Raw genomic sequence first — 17,084 nt, forward strand, 5'->3', positions numbered from 1 at the left:
GAGCTGCACATTGTTACAGGGCTAGAGAGTGGACCTTCTGAGCGGTGAATCCCTCCTGCCTGGCTGCAAATACCCGTACTACAATCTGAAGCTGAAGTTGCATGTGGGTGTATGTGTGTTTCTGTTGTTGCAGTAGGGGAATGTAAACAGAATAACGATATATTTTTCACTTGTATTCTTAAAATTTTTTCTTTTTAAAATATCCCTAAAACTCTTTTTCGAACTCTTTTAAAAAGTAATACTTTTACAAAGAAAAGTACTATGAATTCACAATTTAAAAAATCAAACAGTACAAAAGAATTTACAAGGAAAAATCTCCTTCTTACCCCAGACCTTAAGTCTTCCAGTCCTCCCTGCAAACAACCACTCTTATTCTCCTGGATGATTTTCCATGCATATTATATAGTAACATAAGCTTTTAAAACATTTTTATTGGTGCATGATATCTATATAAAATACATTTTGCTACAAAATTAAATTATTTTCACTGTAAAAGAATTTGAATAATACTAAATTTTATAAACTAAAAAAGAAAGTCTTGGCTCAGCGCCCGTAGCTCAAAGGTTAGAGCGCAGGCCATATACACGGGGGGCTGGTGGGTTCAAATCCGGTCCGAGCCTGCTAAACAACAATGACAACTACAACAAAAAAATAGCCGGGCATTGTGGCGGGCACCTGTAGTCCTAGCTACTTGGGAGGCAGAGGCAAGAGAATCTCTTAAGCCCAAGAGTTGAGGTTGCTGGGAGTTGTGATGCCATGGCACTCTACCAAGGGCAACATAGTGACACTCTGTCTCAAAAAAATAAAAAAGTCTTCCTTTTCCCACCCACCTCAATCTCTCTAGTCATTAACAGTTAGGGACCTGTAAACTTTATTGTCATTCTTGGGTCAGAAACCTAAGATCCTTGCTCATTCCTACTCTTCCCTCCCTCCATCTAATCATCTTCCATTTACATATAAGAACCCTAGCAGGTAAACATTATTATCCTGAGAAATCTGAGGCTAGTGAGGGAAAGTGCTCAAGAACACAAGGCAAGCCAGGTGCAGTAGGGCATATCAGTACTACCAGCTACTCCAGAGGCTGAGGCAGAAGGATAGCTTGATCCCAGGAGTTTGAGGCTGCAGTGAGCTATGACTGAACCTGTGAAACAGCCACTGCACCACTCCAGCCAGAGCAACATAATGAGACCTCATTTCTTAAAAAACAAACAAAATAAAAACAGGCCAGGTGCAGTGGCTCATCTCTATAATCTTAGCGCTCTTGAAAGCTGAGGAGGGAGGACCGCTTGAGCTCAGGAGTTCAAGATCAGCCTGAGCAACAGTGAGACCTTGTCTCTACTAATAGAAAAATTAGCCAGGTGTAGTGGTGCACTTCTGTAGTTCCAGTTATTCGAGAGAGGTGGAAGCAGGAGGATCGCTTGAGCCTAGGAGTTTGGGGCTCCAGTGAGCTATGATAGAGCCACTGAGCTTCAGCCTCAGTAACAGAGTGAGACCTTATCTTAAAAAAAACCACCCCCCAAAATAAAACAAACAAACAACAAGAAAACCCCATAAACGGGCGGCGCCTGTGGCTCAACGGGTAGGGCGCCGGTCCCATATGCCGGAGGTGGCGGGTTCAAGCCCAGCCCCGGCCAAAAATAAAAAAAAAAAAAAAAAGAAAGAAAACCCCATAAACGTGGTGGTGCCCATAGCTCAGTGGGTAGGGCACCAGCCGAACCCGGCCTGGGCCAGCTAAAATAACAATGACAACTGCAACCACAAAAAAATAGCTGGGGATTGTGATGGGGGCATGTAGTCCCAGCCATATGGGAAGCTGAAGTAAGAGAATTGCTTAAGCCCAAAAGTTTGAGGTTGCTGTGAGCTGTGACGCTACAGCACTCTACCCAGGGCAACATAGTGAGACTCTGTCTCAAAAAAGAAAAAAGGGCTGGCGGCGCCTGTGGCTCAGTGAGTAGGGCACCAGCCCCATATGCCGAGGGTGGTGGGTTCAAACCCAGCCCCGGCCAAACTGCAACAACCAAAAAATAGCCGGGCATTGTGGCGGGCGCCTGCAGTCCCAGCTGCTCGGGAGGCTGAGGCAAGAGAATCACATAAGCCCAAGAGCTGGAGGTTGCTGTGAGCCGTGTGACGCCACGGCACTCTACCAAGGGCAGTAAAGTAAGACTCTGTCTCTACAAAAAAAAAGAAAAAAGGGCTCTGCGCCTGTGGCTCAAGTGGCTAAGGCGCCAGCCACATACACTTGAGTTGGCAGGTTCGAATCCAGCCCGGGCCTGCCAAACAACAATGATGGCTGCAACCAAAAAATAGCCGGGTGTTGCGGTGGGCGCCTGTAGTCCCAGCTACTTGGGAGGCTGAGGCAGGAGAATCGCTTGAGCCCAGGAGTTGGAAGTTGCTGTGAGCTGTGATGCTACAGCACTTTATTCAGGGCAACAGCTTGAGACTCTGTCTCAAAAATAAATAAATAAATAAATAAAAATAAAGCACAGCCTAGAGTTAAATCCCAAGTGAATGTCTCTGACTCAAGTATACTGTTCATCCCACCATGTTTCTGTTTGGTTCTTGTCCAGAATTGTAGAGTTCAGTTGTGTCACATGAGTAGCAGATACATTCAACTGTTAGACTATAATAATTAAGAGCCCTTTCTTTTTCTTTCCTTTTTTTTTTTTTTTTTTTTTTTAGGAACCCCAAGCTATCACCCTGAGTAGAGTGTTGTGGCGTCACAGCTCACGGCAACCTCCAATTCCTGGGCTTAAGCCATTCTCTTGCCTCGGCCTCCCAAGTAGCAGGGATGACAGGTGCCTGCCACAATGCCTGGCTATTTTTTGGTTGTAGTTGTTATTGTTTAGCAGGCCCAGGCTGGATTCGAACCTGCCAGCTCTGGTGTATGTGGCTGGCGCCTTAGCCACTTGAGCTACAGGTGCCAAGACAAAGAGCCTCCCCCCTTTTTTTTTTGTTAGCAGTTTTTGACGAGGGCCAGGTTTGAACCCGCCACCTCCAGTATATGGGGCTGGCATCCTACTCCTTTGAGCCACAGGCACCACCCCAAAGAGCCCATTTTTTGAAGAAAAAGAGGACCTGGTCCTGTGCGAGCTGTGACTGAACATCCTTTATTGCCCAGGGCCTAAGTGGTGGTAAAAAGATGCTACCCACTTCAAGAAGCGTCAAGTATGGGTGAGCTTATCACTTGAGACTGACTTGGTCAGTGAGTAGAGTCTAGGACTGGAATGATACTCCACCAATGTGTCTAGTTTGTATTTATAGGGCTCTTGGGCCCCAAGCAAGGTGATAGGTATGAACTGTTTGTATGTCCCAAATGTTCACTGCACTTTGAGGATGTTTGAAGGTTAATGTACTGTATTTACTGTGCCTAGAAAATCTCTAGGCAGCAATGTTACCCATTTTAATTAATTAATTAATTAATTTTATTTATTTTGGAGACAGAGTCACTCTCACCCTGAGTAGAGTGCCGTGGCATCATCATAGCTCACAGCAAGCTCAGACTCTTGGGGGTTAAAAACAACCTCAAACTCAAGGAATCCTCTTGCCACAGTCTCTCAAGTAGCTGAGACTACAGGTACCTGCTACAACCCCTAGTTAGTTTTTGCTCAGGCTGGTCTTGAACTCCTGAGCTTAAGTAATCCACCGCCTCAGCCTCCCAAAATGTTAGGATTACAGATATTACCCACTTTCATACATCAGCTAACTCCACTTTCTGCCTTGGTTCCAACAATACCCAGTTGAATTACTTTATTATGTTTTAATATAATTCCCAACTTGCTTTTTAACATATTGTATTAAATACAATGTATTAAATTAAATGTATTAAATACAGTGTATCTGCCTGATACCAGAACATAATTGATGTTCAATAAACGTTTGCTGGGTTAATGAATAAATTTACAAGAAAATGAATGAATGAATCTGTCTTTACAAAGATCAAGATTACTATTTGGTTTTGATCCTCTTTAATCCACTTACCCTTTAGGGGCATGTTTTGCTACTCTGAAACAAGTTTATTCTTCATAGTCTTAAATATATTATAGTTTGTTGATGGATTTTACATCATTAAACTTTATAACATTGAGGCTGACTTGATTCAGACTTTCTGCTAAATGCTGAATAAGTCTCCTAGCCACATGAAGCTTAAATTTTAGAAAGGGAGAAAGTTAATAGATAAAATAACAAGTGGAAAGTTATATAAAAGAAATAGAACTGTGATAGAAAATACAGAGTAAGTATTACCTTCAATAGCACAGTCAGGGAAGATTTAGTTTATGAAATATCATTTAAACTGAGACCTGAAGGAGCGGAAGTTGTCCACTAACCCAAGGGGTTAAATGGTCTAGGCAAAGGGCAGAGTTACATGCAATGGCCCTGAGGCAGAAAAGAGCTTAATGTGTATAACTTCTAGGTTGGGGTTTTGTTTCCCGTTTCAAATATTGTTGCAGTGAACATTCTTGCACAGTGCCTTTTGTGGGTATTTCCCTAGTATGGAAATCTACTCCACAAATTCTTTGCATCTTTTCGTCTGGTGCCTGGAGACGTTTTTTCTGTCCCTTTCTTGACAGACTGCCTTTCAGAGCCAGGGTCCTTCCTAAGCTGCTTTATTCCCTCCCTTAGTTTCTCTATTTCTCAAAGCAGCTACTTAGAATTTTTTTTGTGTTCTTAGATGAGAAAGATACAGTGTGGTTCTTAACAAGGTGTTCCCTTCTGGGGTTAATTTTGGGTGAGGATTAACTAGGTTTGTTGACTGTCTCCCTCTTGGTATCAATTCACTCATGGGTCTATTCACTCTACATTGCAGGAGGCCTTGTTCTGGGTGGTAGAGTCAGAGATGACCAAGTCACAGTCTCTACCCTAAAGGACTCACTGCCTCATGCAGTGTTTCCCTTCTAAAATGTGTAAATGTGTTCCAAATATATCTGAATTACCTGGAATATTTGCTAGAATGCAGATTCCTGGGCTCCACCCTGGTTACTGATTCTCTAGGAGTGGAATAAAACACCTGCATTAGGAAGTTCTCCAGGAAAGCTGGGCGCTATGGCTCTTGCCTGTAATCTTAGCACTCTGTTAAGCCAAGACGGGTGGAATGCTTGAGCTCACAAGTTTGGGCCAGCCTGGACAAGGGCAAGACCCTATCTCTACTAAAAATAGAAAAACTAGCTGGGCACTGTAGTGGGCACCTATAGCCTCAGCTACGTGGTTGGCTGAGCCAAGAGATCTCTTGAGCCCAAGAGTTTGAGGTTGCTGTCAGTTATGATACCATAGTACTCTACCCAAGGAGGCAGTGAGATTCTGTCTCAAAAAAAAAAAAAAAAAGAATAGTTTTCCAGAGTTGTTTTGTTTTTGTTGTGTAGTTTAGCATCTTCATAACTCACAGCAACCTCAAACTCCTAGGCTCAAGCTATCCTCCTGCCTCAGCCTCCCATGTAGCTGGGATTACAGGCCCACACCATGGAGCCCTGTTAAATTTTTCTGTCCTTTTAGTAGATGAACACACACACATATAGTGAGAATAAGATGGGGTCTATCAGGCTAGGGCAGACATGATACAGCTGGTTTGGCCAGTTTAGGTCATGGCTGACCTTCACCCCTCCATTCTTACTGTTTCCTAAATTTAGCTCCCACCCTAAAGATGCCTATCTTGTGTAGATGAGGTGGATTGATTTAGGAGATTAACTTTTGAACTGGAATGTTATAATAGGTCACTAAATTATGCTGATTATTATTTGGAATAGGGGTTGGTGTGGTCTTTGCTTTGAACTTTTATGTATAAAAGTGTAATTTTTGGGCTCCGCGCCTGTAGCTCAAGCAGCTAAGGCGCCAGCTACATACACCAGAGCTCCAGGGGTTCAAATCCAGCCTGGGCCCGCCAAACAACAAATGACAACTACAACCAAAAAATAGCCAGGCGTTGTGGCGGGCACCTGCAGTCCCAGCTACTTGGAAGGCTGAGGCAAGAGAATCGCTTAAACCCAGGAGTTGGAGGTTGCTGTGAGCTGTGATGCCATCACACTCTACCCAAGGCGACAGCTTGAGGCTCTGTCTCAAAAAAAAAAAAAAAAAAAACCTGTCATTTTGGAAATGGAAGATTAGCACAGTCTTGGGGAGGCTACTCTCATTGTTCTCCAGAATCCCAGCCTTCTGACAAAGTTTGGTGGACCTATCCCTGTCTCTGCATATTGGCCGACGTTGACTGGCAGCCGGACCCTTTTCTTCTGGTGACAGAGTGACAGGGGTCTCCAACTCCTGATTACAGGCGTGAGCAACTGCGGGCCTGTTTTTAATACTACTGAAAATTGAGTACTGAGAGGAGAAAGGCAGGTGAGGGAATTTACCATTTTTAGAAAGTGAATTGGTAATTTATGCATAAAATGTTACGAGATTAACGCTTGGGTCATACAGGGAAGAAAAAAGGTCCTCTAGAAGTTAGCCGTAAACAGAAAAGTAGACAAACCGCAGCTCCCCCAACCAATATAGGACAGGCTACAAGGTAACACTCTGAGCAAAGGCATGTAGACGAAATGGAGTGCTGAGCGTCCCAAACGACACCAAGTCTTTCTGCAGCGATGTGTTGCCTGAAGTTGCTTGGAGCATACGGGTCCAAAGGTGAGAAAACCCTGCTAGCTCTGGTCTCCCAGCAGGTTTTAACGCTATCCCGCAGCCTGTTATCCTGTTTTCCACGCAGTTGTAATTGTATTCGGGTCTGTGGGGTAGGGCAATGCGCAGGCGCACTTACAACCAAGTGACCTTAGCACATGCGCAGTATGTAACTCTGAAGCCAAAAATGAGATGATTGAGGGCAAGTTTTTTCCCAAAACGTCCCTTACTTGAATCCAGAGACTGTGACTGTCTTCATTTCTGGCAATGGGTTTTACGTCTCAATATGACCTCCCCTTTCCTTCTGGGCTTTGTTAGTAAATCGACTGCCATTACCCAACCTGGCAAGGGGACTCCGCGGTGCAGCCTGCCCCTAGCCGCGCTAGCCCGCGGGGCGGGAGGACGGAAGTTTGGGGGGCGGGGTCTGGGCCTGAGCCGGGCGGTGGGACCCCCCGCCCCCCGCCGAGCCTGAGCGGCTGCTGCAGCTGCTCCCGCGCTGAGGAGCACGCCGGGAATCTGCAGGAGCCGAGCGCGGTGAGGTGGGGCCTCAGGGGCAGGCGGGAGGTGCCTAGGTTAACGGTCCGAGGCCCAGAGAGCCGCCCGCCTAGGGTGCCTGAGGGACTCCGGTTCGGGCTGCGGCCTCCAGTTACCTGGAGCAGCCGGAGGCCCAGAGAGGGGCTGGTACTGGTCCTGGGGCTCCCGCTTGGCTTGCCTCGGCTTCCTACTGCCGCCACCACTCTGGGCTGCAGTCCGCGCAGAGAACTCGCGATCCAATCCCGGGGTGTCAGGATGAGGCACAGCGCTCTCCCGCCCATCTTGCTCCCAGTCTCGTTGCACGAGATGTGTCCGAAAGCCCGGTGCCTCCGGCGCCAGAGTCTGGAACTCTCATTCTTCAGGACCCTACTCAAATATCACTTCTCAGTCGCGCTCTGCAGGCGCAGCGACGTTCGCTCCGCGGTTTTTGCACTCACTGCACCGAATTACTTTTCCTGCTCCCTTTTGACACCAGGAGCTCGTCGTTAGATGTTATGCCTTTTTCATCTCTATATCCTGGAGTCTAGCACATGATGACAATAATAATAGCTAATGTTTACTTAATAGTCGCAAAGTGTCAGGTGCTGGTAAATGCCTTTGCACTAAAGGCCCATTTAATCCTCAGAGCGATTTTATAAGATGGGCTCTATATCTTCACATTTTACACATAAAGAAACCGAGGCCTTCATAAATCAAGTAATTTGCCTGGAGACCCACTGCTAACAAGTGTGTGGAGCTGGGAAGCTGCCCCCAAGACACGTGATAACTTCCCTTCGTTCCCAGACGTCTGTAGAAATGTTCTTTCTTTACATCAGCCCTGTTTGAGTTATGGAGGCTGGAATTATGATCTACAATTTATTGAGAAAGGACAATTGATGTCCCCAAAATGTTAGAGTTGTAACAAAACCAAGGCTAGAACCTTGTAATTGTATTCCTATTGGTTCCTTCAGTCACAGTTGGGTAATACCTGTCTTTGCTCCTTTTTGCATCAGAGAACTGCAGAACTACCTGTCATTATTTCTCATCTTTTAGGAAGTGCCCCTTACAGACCTGTGATGTCAATGTTTGTATTATACTTTTTTTTTTTTTTTTGAGATAGAGTCTTACTTTGTTACCCTCAGTAGAGTGCCACGGCCTCATATCTCACAGCAACCTCAAACTCTGGGGCTCAAGTGATCCTCTTGTCTCAGCTTCCCAAGTAGCTGAGACTACAGGCCCTCCCACAACACGTGTCTGTTTTTAGAGATAGGGCTTACTGTGGCTCAGGCTGGTTTGAACACCTCAGCCTCCCAGAGTGCTAGGATTATGCCCGGCCAGTTTGTATCATACCTTAGAAGGCAGCTAATGTAGAGAGAGCATAGAATTTGGAATCACACTGGGGTTCAATCTTTGCTCTGCCTCTGACCAGTTATATCCCTTCCATTTTTTGAGACTTAGTTTTGTCTGTAAAATGAAGATGACAATAATCTTATTTCAAAGAGGGTTTTTTTTTTCTTTTTTGTGTTTTTGGAGACAGAGTCAACTCAAGACAGAGTAGCCCAGGCTAGAGTGCCATAGCATCAGCCTAGCTCATAGCAACCTCAAACTCCTGGACTCAAGCCATCCTCCTGCACAGCCTTCTGAATAGCTGGGACTACATGCCACAATGTCCTGCTAATTTTTCTTTGCTTTTTTTTGAGACTAAGTCTTACTCTGTTGCCCTGGGTAGAGTGCTATGGCATCATCTTGGCTCATAGCAACTTCAGCTCCTGGACTCAAGCATTCCTCTTGCCTCAGCCTCCCATGTAGCCACCATGCCAGGCTTGTTTTTTCCACTTTTTTTTTTTTTTAGTAGAGATGGGGGTCTTGCTTTTGCTCAGGCTGGTGTCCAACCCCTGAGTTCCACCTGCCTTGGCCTCCCAGAGCGCTAGGATTACAGGTATGAGCCACTGAACTGGGCCTAATTTTTCTATTTTTAGTAGAGATAGGGTTTTGCTGTTGTTTGGGCTGGTCTCGAAACCCTGAGCCTGAGCATTTCTTTTGCTTGATCTCCTAGGTCTTAAAAGAGTTTTTAATAAAGATGGTAAGTGATTGTTGTAAAAAGAGTATGGTACTGTACAAATTGTACATGATCTCTTTTTTTTTTTTTTTGCTTTTTAAATGGCTGTAAAACTGTCAGCATTCTGCAAGACCATTGGTGATAATGTGGATCATTTTACCTAATGTGCTTATATTCAGTCAATTAATTAAATTTTAATGGACTCCTTTTGTATACCATGTACTGTTTTAGGAGCTGGGAATATAGCATTCAATAGAACAATGTTTTTGCATTTGTTGTATTTACATTTTGGTTGGTGTATTATACATAGTAATTAGATAGGAACAGAAAAGCATGATAAGGTTGAAATACCAGTTTGTGGAAAGGGGTGATGGTATTTGATGGTTAGGGAATAATTTACTGGGAAGGCAATATTTGAACAGAGACATAAAGGTGATGAGGGAACATATCATGACGATTAGTGGAGAAAGAGGTCCTGATATTGGTGTGTTCCAAGCTGGCATAGCAAGGAGGGCTGTGTGCTAAAGGGATTCAAGCAAAGGGCAGAGGAGTAAGAAATGTTACTAAAACAAGTAGGGGCTAGTGTTGAGTAATTAGGAGCCCATAGGCCATTATAAGAATTTTGTTTTTTTAGCCGGGCGTTGTGGCGGGCGCCTGTAGTCCCAGCAACTCGGGAAGCTGAGGCAAGAGAATCGCTTAAGCACAGGAGTTAGAGGTTGCTGTGAGCTGTGTGTGAGGCCACGGCACTCTACCGAGGGCCATAAAGTGAGACTCTGTCTCTACAAAAAAAAAAAAAAAAAAGAATTTTGTTTTTTACTCTGAGTAGCCTGGAGAGGTTTTTTTTTAGAGACAGAGTCTCACTTTGTCACCCTTGGTAATGTGCCGTGGCATCACAGCTCACAGCAATCTCCAGCTCTTGGACTTAGGCAATTCTCTTGCCTCAGCCTCCTAAGTAGCTGGGACTATAGGCACCCACCACAATGCCTGGCTATTTTTTTTTTTGTTGCAGTTTGGCCGGGGCCGGGTTTGAACCCGCCACCCTTGGTGTATGGGGCCAGTGCCCTACTCACTGAGCCACAGGCGCCGCCCATCCTAGAGCATTCTGAGTGGTATGATCTGTCTTATGTTTTAAAAGGATCATTCTGACTATTCTGTATAGAAAAAATAAAATTTAGAAAACGTTGCTACCATCGAGGAAGCTTTTGTAGTAATATAGATGTATTAGTTATCTATGACTGTGCAAGAAATTACCCCCAAGTTTAGCAGTTTAAAACAGCAGTCATTTATTATCTCATATATTTGTTGTACATCAGAAATCCAGGAGCGGATTAGTGGGATGTTTCTAGCTTAGAATATCTCTTGAAGACAGTGAGTCTGGGGAGATAAGACTCCAGGCATCTCTGGCTGGTGGGATCTGCCTATAATCATCCCTTTGAGAATACAGGGAGTCCGCAAGGGACTTCTGGACCCCAAGAAGAGGACAAAAACAGTGGAAAACTGGCAAGTGGTTGTGTGTGTTTGATTGACTTAATCCCGCCAGCAGCCATAAGTACAAGCAACAGTGAGACTGCAAACTAGAAAGGCCTTACCTGTGAACTGTTTTGGTGTTTTTGGACTTGGCACTCAGTTGTACTGCCTTGGGGAGAGCTTGAGCACGAGTGTGGAGAACTTTGGGCATTGTCTAGGGCCCCAGACTGAGCCGCTGAGCTGGGGGGAGCTAATAGTGTTCAGCTGTGGGCCGCAGGGAGCCATTGTGAGAGAACTGCCCTGGCAAGCTCCGCCCTTAGGGTCTCAGAGCAAGGATCAGGCGGGAACTAGTAACCTAGTGACTAAGCACCCTAAAGGCGGGGACTGAGCTGCCTTCAGCCTTAACCCTCAGGGGCAGAGTGAGACTGGTTTTGGCACACTGGAGCCTCGGGCTGTTGCCCTGGGTAGAGTACCATGGCATCACAGCTCATAGCAACCTCAAACTCCTGGGCTTGGCACCACCCAGACCTCCATAAGAGCTGTGCTGTGACCTGTGCCCGCCGGGCCTCCATTTACCCTGACCAGGAACTGCGGGAGCCAAGCAACCCTGCATCCTCCCTCCTGTACCCTCCCTGCATCCACACCAGCCCACTCGTCGCATGCCCTCCAGAGCCCTCCCTGCCTCTGCACAGAGCCCTTCTCCTGGCCAGAGACTGCTGGAGCCTTGGGCTGTCTGTGCCAGAGTCACTGGGTACCAGGCACTCCCAGAACCATGCGCACCACCTCCTGCCCTGTTGCTGGATCTGGGTGTGTGACACTCCAGAGCTACTTCCACAACCAGTACTCCCTGGCTGGGGCAGCCCCAGAGGAACTACACAGGGTCACTCCCTACAAAGATCCAGCCACAATAGAGTGATCCCACTGGGGTCTAATCTTGGAGAGACACCTCCCCAACTCTGAGGACGGCCAGAGGCAACAGTGAAAAACAATCATGAGGCGAAATCAACAGAAAAACTCTGGCAATATGAATAATCAGAGTAGATCAACTCCCCCAAGGATCAATGGGGCAGACACAGCAAAAGATCCCATGCACAAACAAATAGCTGGGATGTCAGAAATCGAATTCAGAATCTGGATAGCAAATAAGATCGAATTAGAATTCCAAGCAGTAACCCAAAAGATATCTCAAGAATTCAACGAATTCAAAGACCAAATGGCCAAAGATTTTGACACATTGAGACAAGAAGTGCAGCCCTCAAAGATCTGAGAAACACAGTAGAATCCCTCAGTAACAGAATGGAGCAAGCAGAAGACATGAAGACAAAGCTTTCAAATGCTCCCAAACTCTCAAAGAGGAAGAGAAATAGAGGGCAAAAACAGATCACTCTCTCAGAGAGCTCTGGGATAATTCAAAGAAAACTAATATTCGTCTTATAGGGATCCCCGAAAGTGGATTCACAAGGCACAGAGTCTCTTCTCCATGAGATTATAAAGGAGAACTTTCCAGACTTGCCAAGAGATTCTGAAATTCAGATAGCAGACAGTTTCAGAACTCCAGCACGACTCAACCCAAATAAGACATCCCCCAGACACATCATAATCAATTTCACTAAAGTTAATATGAAGGAGAAAATTCTGAAAGCAGTCAGACGAAAAAAACATCACCTACAGGGGCAAGGATATTAGAATAACTGCAGATCTCTCTACTGAAACCTTTCAAGCTAGAAGAGGATGGTCATCGACTTTTAATCTCCTAAAACAAAAGAACTTTCAACCCAGGATCCTGTACCCAGCTAAACTGAGTTTCATTTATGATGGAGAAATTAAATACTTCAATGACATTCACATGTTGAAGAAATTTGCCATAACTAAACCAGCTCTCCAGAATATTCTCAGACCTATCCTCCATAAAGACCAGGGTAATCCTACACCACAAAAGTAAACCCACCCAGAAAATTTTGATAAAATTCCAACTTCCACAGTCGCAAAAGGATTAAAAATGTCCACCAGACTCTCGAAAGGCTTATCGATATTCTCAATTAATGTGAATGGTTTAAATTGTCCTCTAAAGAGGCACAGTTTGGCTGACTGGATACAAAAACTCAAGCCAGATATCTGCTGCATACAAGAATCGCATCTTACATTAAAAGACAAATATAGACTCAAGGTAAAAGGATGGTCATCTATACTCCAGGCAAATGGAAAGCAGAAAAAAGCAGGTGTTGCAATCCTATTTGCAGATGCAATAGGCTTTAAACCAACCGAAATAAGGAAGGATAAGGATGGACACTTCATATTTGTTAAAGGTAATACTCAATATGATGAGATTTCAATTATTAATATTTATGCACCCAACCAGAATGCACCTCAATTTATAAGAGAAATTATAACAGACATGCATGAGCAACTTGATTTCCTCCAGTTCCATAGTAGTTAGAGATTTTAACACCTCTTTAGTGGTGCTGGATAGATCCTCCAAAAAGAAGCTAAGCAAAGAAATTTTAGATTTAAACTTAACCATTTAACATCTGGACTTAACAGACATCTACAGACGATTTCATCCCAATGAAACTGAATACACATTCTTCTCATCAGCCCACAGAACATACTCCAAAATTGACCACATCCTAGGCCACAAATCTAACCTCAGCAAATTTTTAAAAATAGAAATTATTCCTTGCATCTTCTCAGACCATCATGGAATAAAAGTTGAACTCAATAACAACAGGAACCTATATACCCATACAAAAACATAGAAGCTAAACAACCTCATGCTGAAGGATAGATGAGTTATAGACGTGATTAAGAAGGAAATCACCGAGTGGCGCCTGTGGCTCAGTCGGTAAGGCGCCGGCCCCATATACCGAGGGTGGCGGGTTCAAACCCGGCCCCAGCCAAACTGCAACCAAAAAATAGCCAGGCGTTGTGGTGGGCGCCTGTAGTCCCAGCTGCTCGGGAGGCTGAGGCAAGAGAATCGTTTAAGCCCAGGAGTTGGAGGTTGCTGTGAGCTGTGTGAGGCCATGGCACTCTACCGAGGGCCATAAAGTGAGACTCTGTCTCTACAAAAAAAAAAAAAAAAAGAAAATCACCAAATTTTTGGAACAAAACAACAATCAAGACACGAATTACCAGAACCTCTGGGATACTGCAAAGGCAGTCCTAAGAGGGAAATTTATAGCACTGCAAGCCTTCCTCAAGAAAACGGAAAGAGAGGAAGTTAATAACTTAATGGGACATCTCAAGCAACTGGAGAAGGAAGAACACTCCAACCCCAAACCCAGCGGAAGAAAAGAAATAACCAAAATCAGAGCAGAATTAAATGAAATTGAAAACAATAGAACTATACAACAGATCAATAAATCCAAAAGTTGGTTTTTTGAAAAGGTCGATAGAATAGATAAACCTTTGGCCAACCTAACCAGGAAAAAAAGAGTAAAATCTCTAATTTCATCAATCAGAAATGGTAACAATGAAATAACAACAGACTCCTCAAATTCAAAAAATCCCTAACGAATACTACAAGAAACTCTACTCTCAGAAATATGAAAATCTTAAAGAAATCAACCCATACCTGGCAGTATGCTACCTACCAAGACTTAGCCAGAATGAAGTGGAAATGTTGAACAGGCCCATATCAAGTTCTGAAATCAAAATCTATACTATACTATACAAAATCTATACTATACTATACAAAATCTCCCTAAAAAGAAAAAGCCCAGGACCAGATGGCTTTACATCAGAATTCTACCAAACCTTTAAAGAAGAACTAATACCTATGTTACTAAACCTCTTCCAAAATATAGAAAAAGAAGGAATATTAACCAACACATTCTACCAAGCAAACATCACCTTGATCCCCAAACCAGAGAAAGACCCAACAAGAAAAGAAAATTATAGACCAATATCACTAATGAATATTGATGCTAAAATACTCAATGAGATCCTAACAAATAGAATCCAACAGCACATCAAAGAAATTATACGCCACGACCAAGTGGGATTTATCCCAGGGTCTCAAGGTGGTTCAATATACGTAAATCTATAAATGTAATTCAGCACATAAACAAACTTAAAAATAAGGACCATATGATTCTTTCAATTGATGCAGAAAAAGCTTTTGATAATATCCAGCATCCCTTCATGATCAGAAAATTGGTATAAAGGGACATTTCTTTTTTTTTTTGTAGAGACAGAGTCTCACTTTATGGCCCTCGGTAGAGTGCCGTGGCATCACACAGCTCACAGCAACCTCCAACTCCTGGGCTTAAGCGATTCTCTTGCCTCAGCCTCCTGAGTAGCTGGGACTACAGGTGCCCGCCACAACACCCAGCTATTTTTTGGTTGCAGTTCAGCCGGGGCCGGGTTTGAACCCACCACCCTCGGTATATGGGGCCGGCGCCTTACCGACTGAGCCACAGGCGCCGCCCAGAAGGGACATTTCTTAAACTAATAGAGGCCATCTACAGCAAACCCACAGCCAATATCGTATTGAATGGAGTTAAATTGAAATCATTTCCACTTAGATCAGGAACCAGGCAAGGTTGCCCATTATTCTCCATTGCTCTTTAACATTGTAATGGAAGTTTTAGCCATTGCAGTTAGGGAAGAAAAGGTGATCAAGGGTATCCACATAGGGTCAGAAGAGATCAAACTTTCACTCTTCACAGATGATATGATCGTATATCTGGAAGACACTAGGGATTCTACTGCAAAACTTTTAGAAGTGATCAAGGAATACAGCAATGTCTCAGGCTACAAAATCCATACCCATAAATCTGTAGCCTTTATATATACCAACAATAACCAAGCCGAAAAACAGTCAAGGACTCTATTCCGTTCACAGTAGTGCCAAAGAAGATGAAATATTCGGGAGTATACCTAACAAAGGATGTGAAAGATCTCTACAAAGAGAACTATGAAACTTTAAGAAAAGAAATAGCTGAAGATGTTAACAAATGGAAAAACATACCATGCTCATGGCTGGGAAGAATCAACATTGTTAAAATGTCTATACTACCCAAAGCAATATATAATTTTAATGCAATTCCTATTAAAGCTCCATTGTCATATTTTAAAGATCTTGAAAAAAATAATACTTCGTTTTATATGGAATCAGAAAAAACCTCGAATAGCCAAAACATTACTCAGCAATAAAAACACAGCAGGAGGAATCACGCTACCAGACCTGAGACTGTACTATAAATTGATAGTGATCAAAACAGCATGGTATTGGCACAAAAACAGAGAAGTAGATGTCTGGAACAGAATAGAGAACCAAGAGATGAATCCAGCTACTAACTATTATTCAATCTTTGACAAGCCAATTAAAAACATTCAGTGGGGAAAAGATTCCCTATTTAACAAATGGTGCTGGGTGAACTGGCTGGCAACCTGTAGAAGATTGAAACTGGACCCACACCTTTCGCCATTAACTAAGATAGACTCTCACTGGATAAAAGATTTAAACTTAAGACATGAAACTATAAAAATACTTGAAGAAAGTGTAGGGAAAACTTTTATTTTGTGTGTGTGTGTGATTTTTGGCTGGGGCTGGGTTTGAACCCGCCACCTCCAGCATATGGGACCGGCACCCTACTCCTTGAGCCACAGGTGCCGCCCAGCAGGGAAAACTCTTGAAGGAATAGGCCTGGGTGAATATTTTATGAGGAGGACTTCCTCAAGGCAATTGAAGCAGTATCAAAAATACACTACTGGGACCTGATCAAACTAAAAAGCTTCTGCACAGCCAAGAACATAGTAAGTAAAGCAAGCAGACAGCCCTCAGAATGGGAGAAAATATTTGCAGGTTATACCTCCAATAAAGGTCTAATAACCAGAATCCACAGAGAACTCAAATGTATTAGCAAGAAAAGAACACGTGATCCCATCTCAGGGTGGGCAAGGGACTTGAAGAGAAACTTCTGTAAAGAAGACAGATGCACGATCTACAAACACATGAAAAAAAGCTCATCATCCTTAATCATCAGAGACATGCAAATCAAAACTACTTTGAGATATCACCTAACCCCAGTCAGAGTAGCCCACATAACAAAATCCCAAAACCAGAGATGTTGACGTGGATGTGGAGAAAAGGGCACACTTCTACACTGCTGGTGGGAATGCACACTAATACGTTCCTTCTGGAAGGATGTTTGGAGAATACTTAGAGACCTAAACATAGACCTGCCATTCGATCCTATAATTCCTTTACAAGGTTTATACCCAGAAGACCAAAAATCACAATATAACAAAGACATCTGTACCAGAATGTTTATTGCAGCCCAATTCATAATTGCTAAGTCATGGAAAAAGCCCAAGTGCCCACCGACCCACGAATGAACTAGCAAATTGTGGTACATGTACACCATGGAATATTATGCAGCCTTAAAGAAAGATGGAGACTTTACCTCTTTCATGTTTACATGGATGGAGCTGGAACATATTC

At 43.8% G+C, this 17,084-nt stretch overlaps 1 protein-coding gene across 4 annotated transcripts in view; it reads left to right on the forward strand.

The window, feature by feature from the left end:
* The first annotated feature begins 6,367 nt into the window (after positions 1–6,367).
* CEP250 (centrosomal protein 250) overlaps positions 6,368–17,084 on the forward strand; it is a 58,891-nt gene continuing 48,174 nt past the window's right edge. For 2 of the 4 annotated variants that reach the window (XM_053574404.1, XM_053574407.1), the window contains exon 1: positions 6,368–7,139. The gene's annotated coding sequence lies outside the window, so the exon portion shown is untranslated. The remainder of the gene's footprint in view (positions 7,140–17,084) is intronic. The other 2 variants (XM_053574405.1, XM_053574408.1) reach the window with 2 other exon arrangements.

Source organism: Nycticebus coucang, chromosome 21 (genome assembly GCF_027406575.1).
Source record: "Nycticebus coucang isolate mNycCou1 chromosome 21, mNycCou1.pri, whole genome shotgun sequence".
Lineage (NCBI taxonomy): Eukaryota > Metazoa > Chordata > Mammalia > Primates > Lorisidae > Nycticebus > Nycticebus coucang.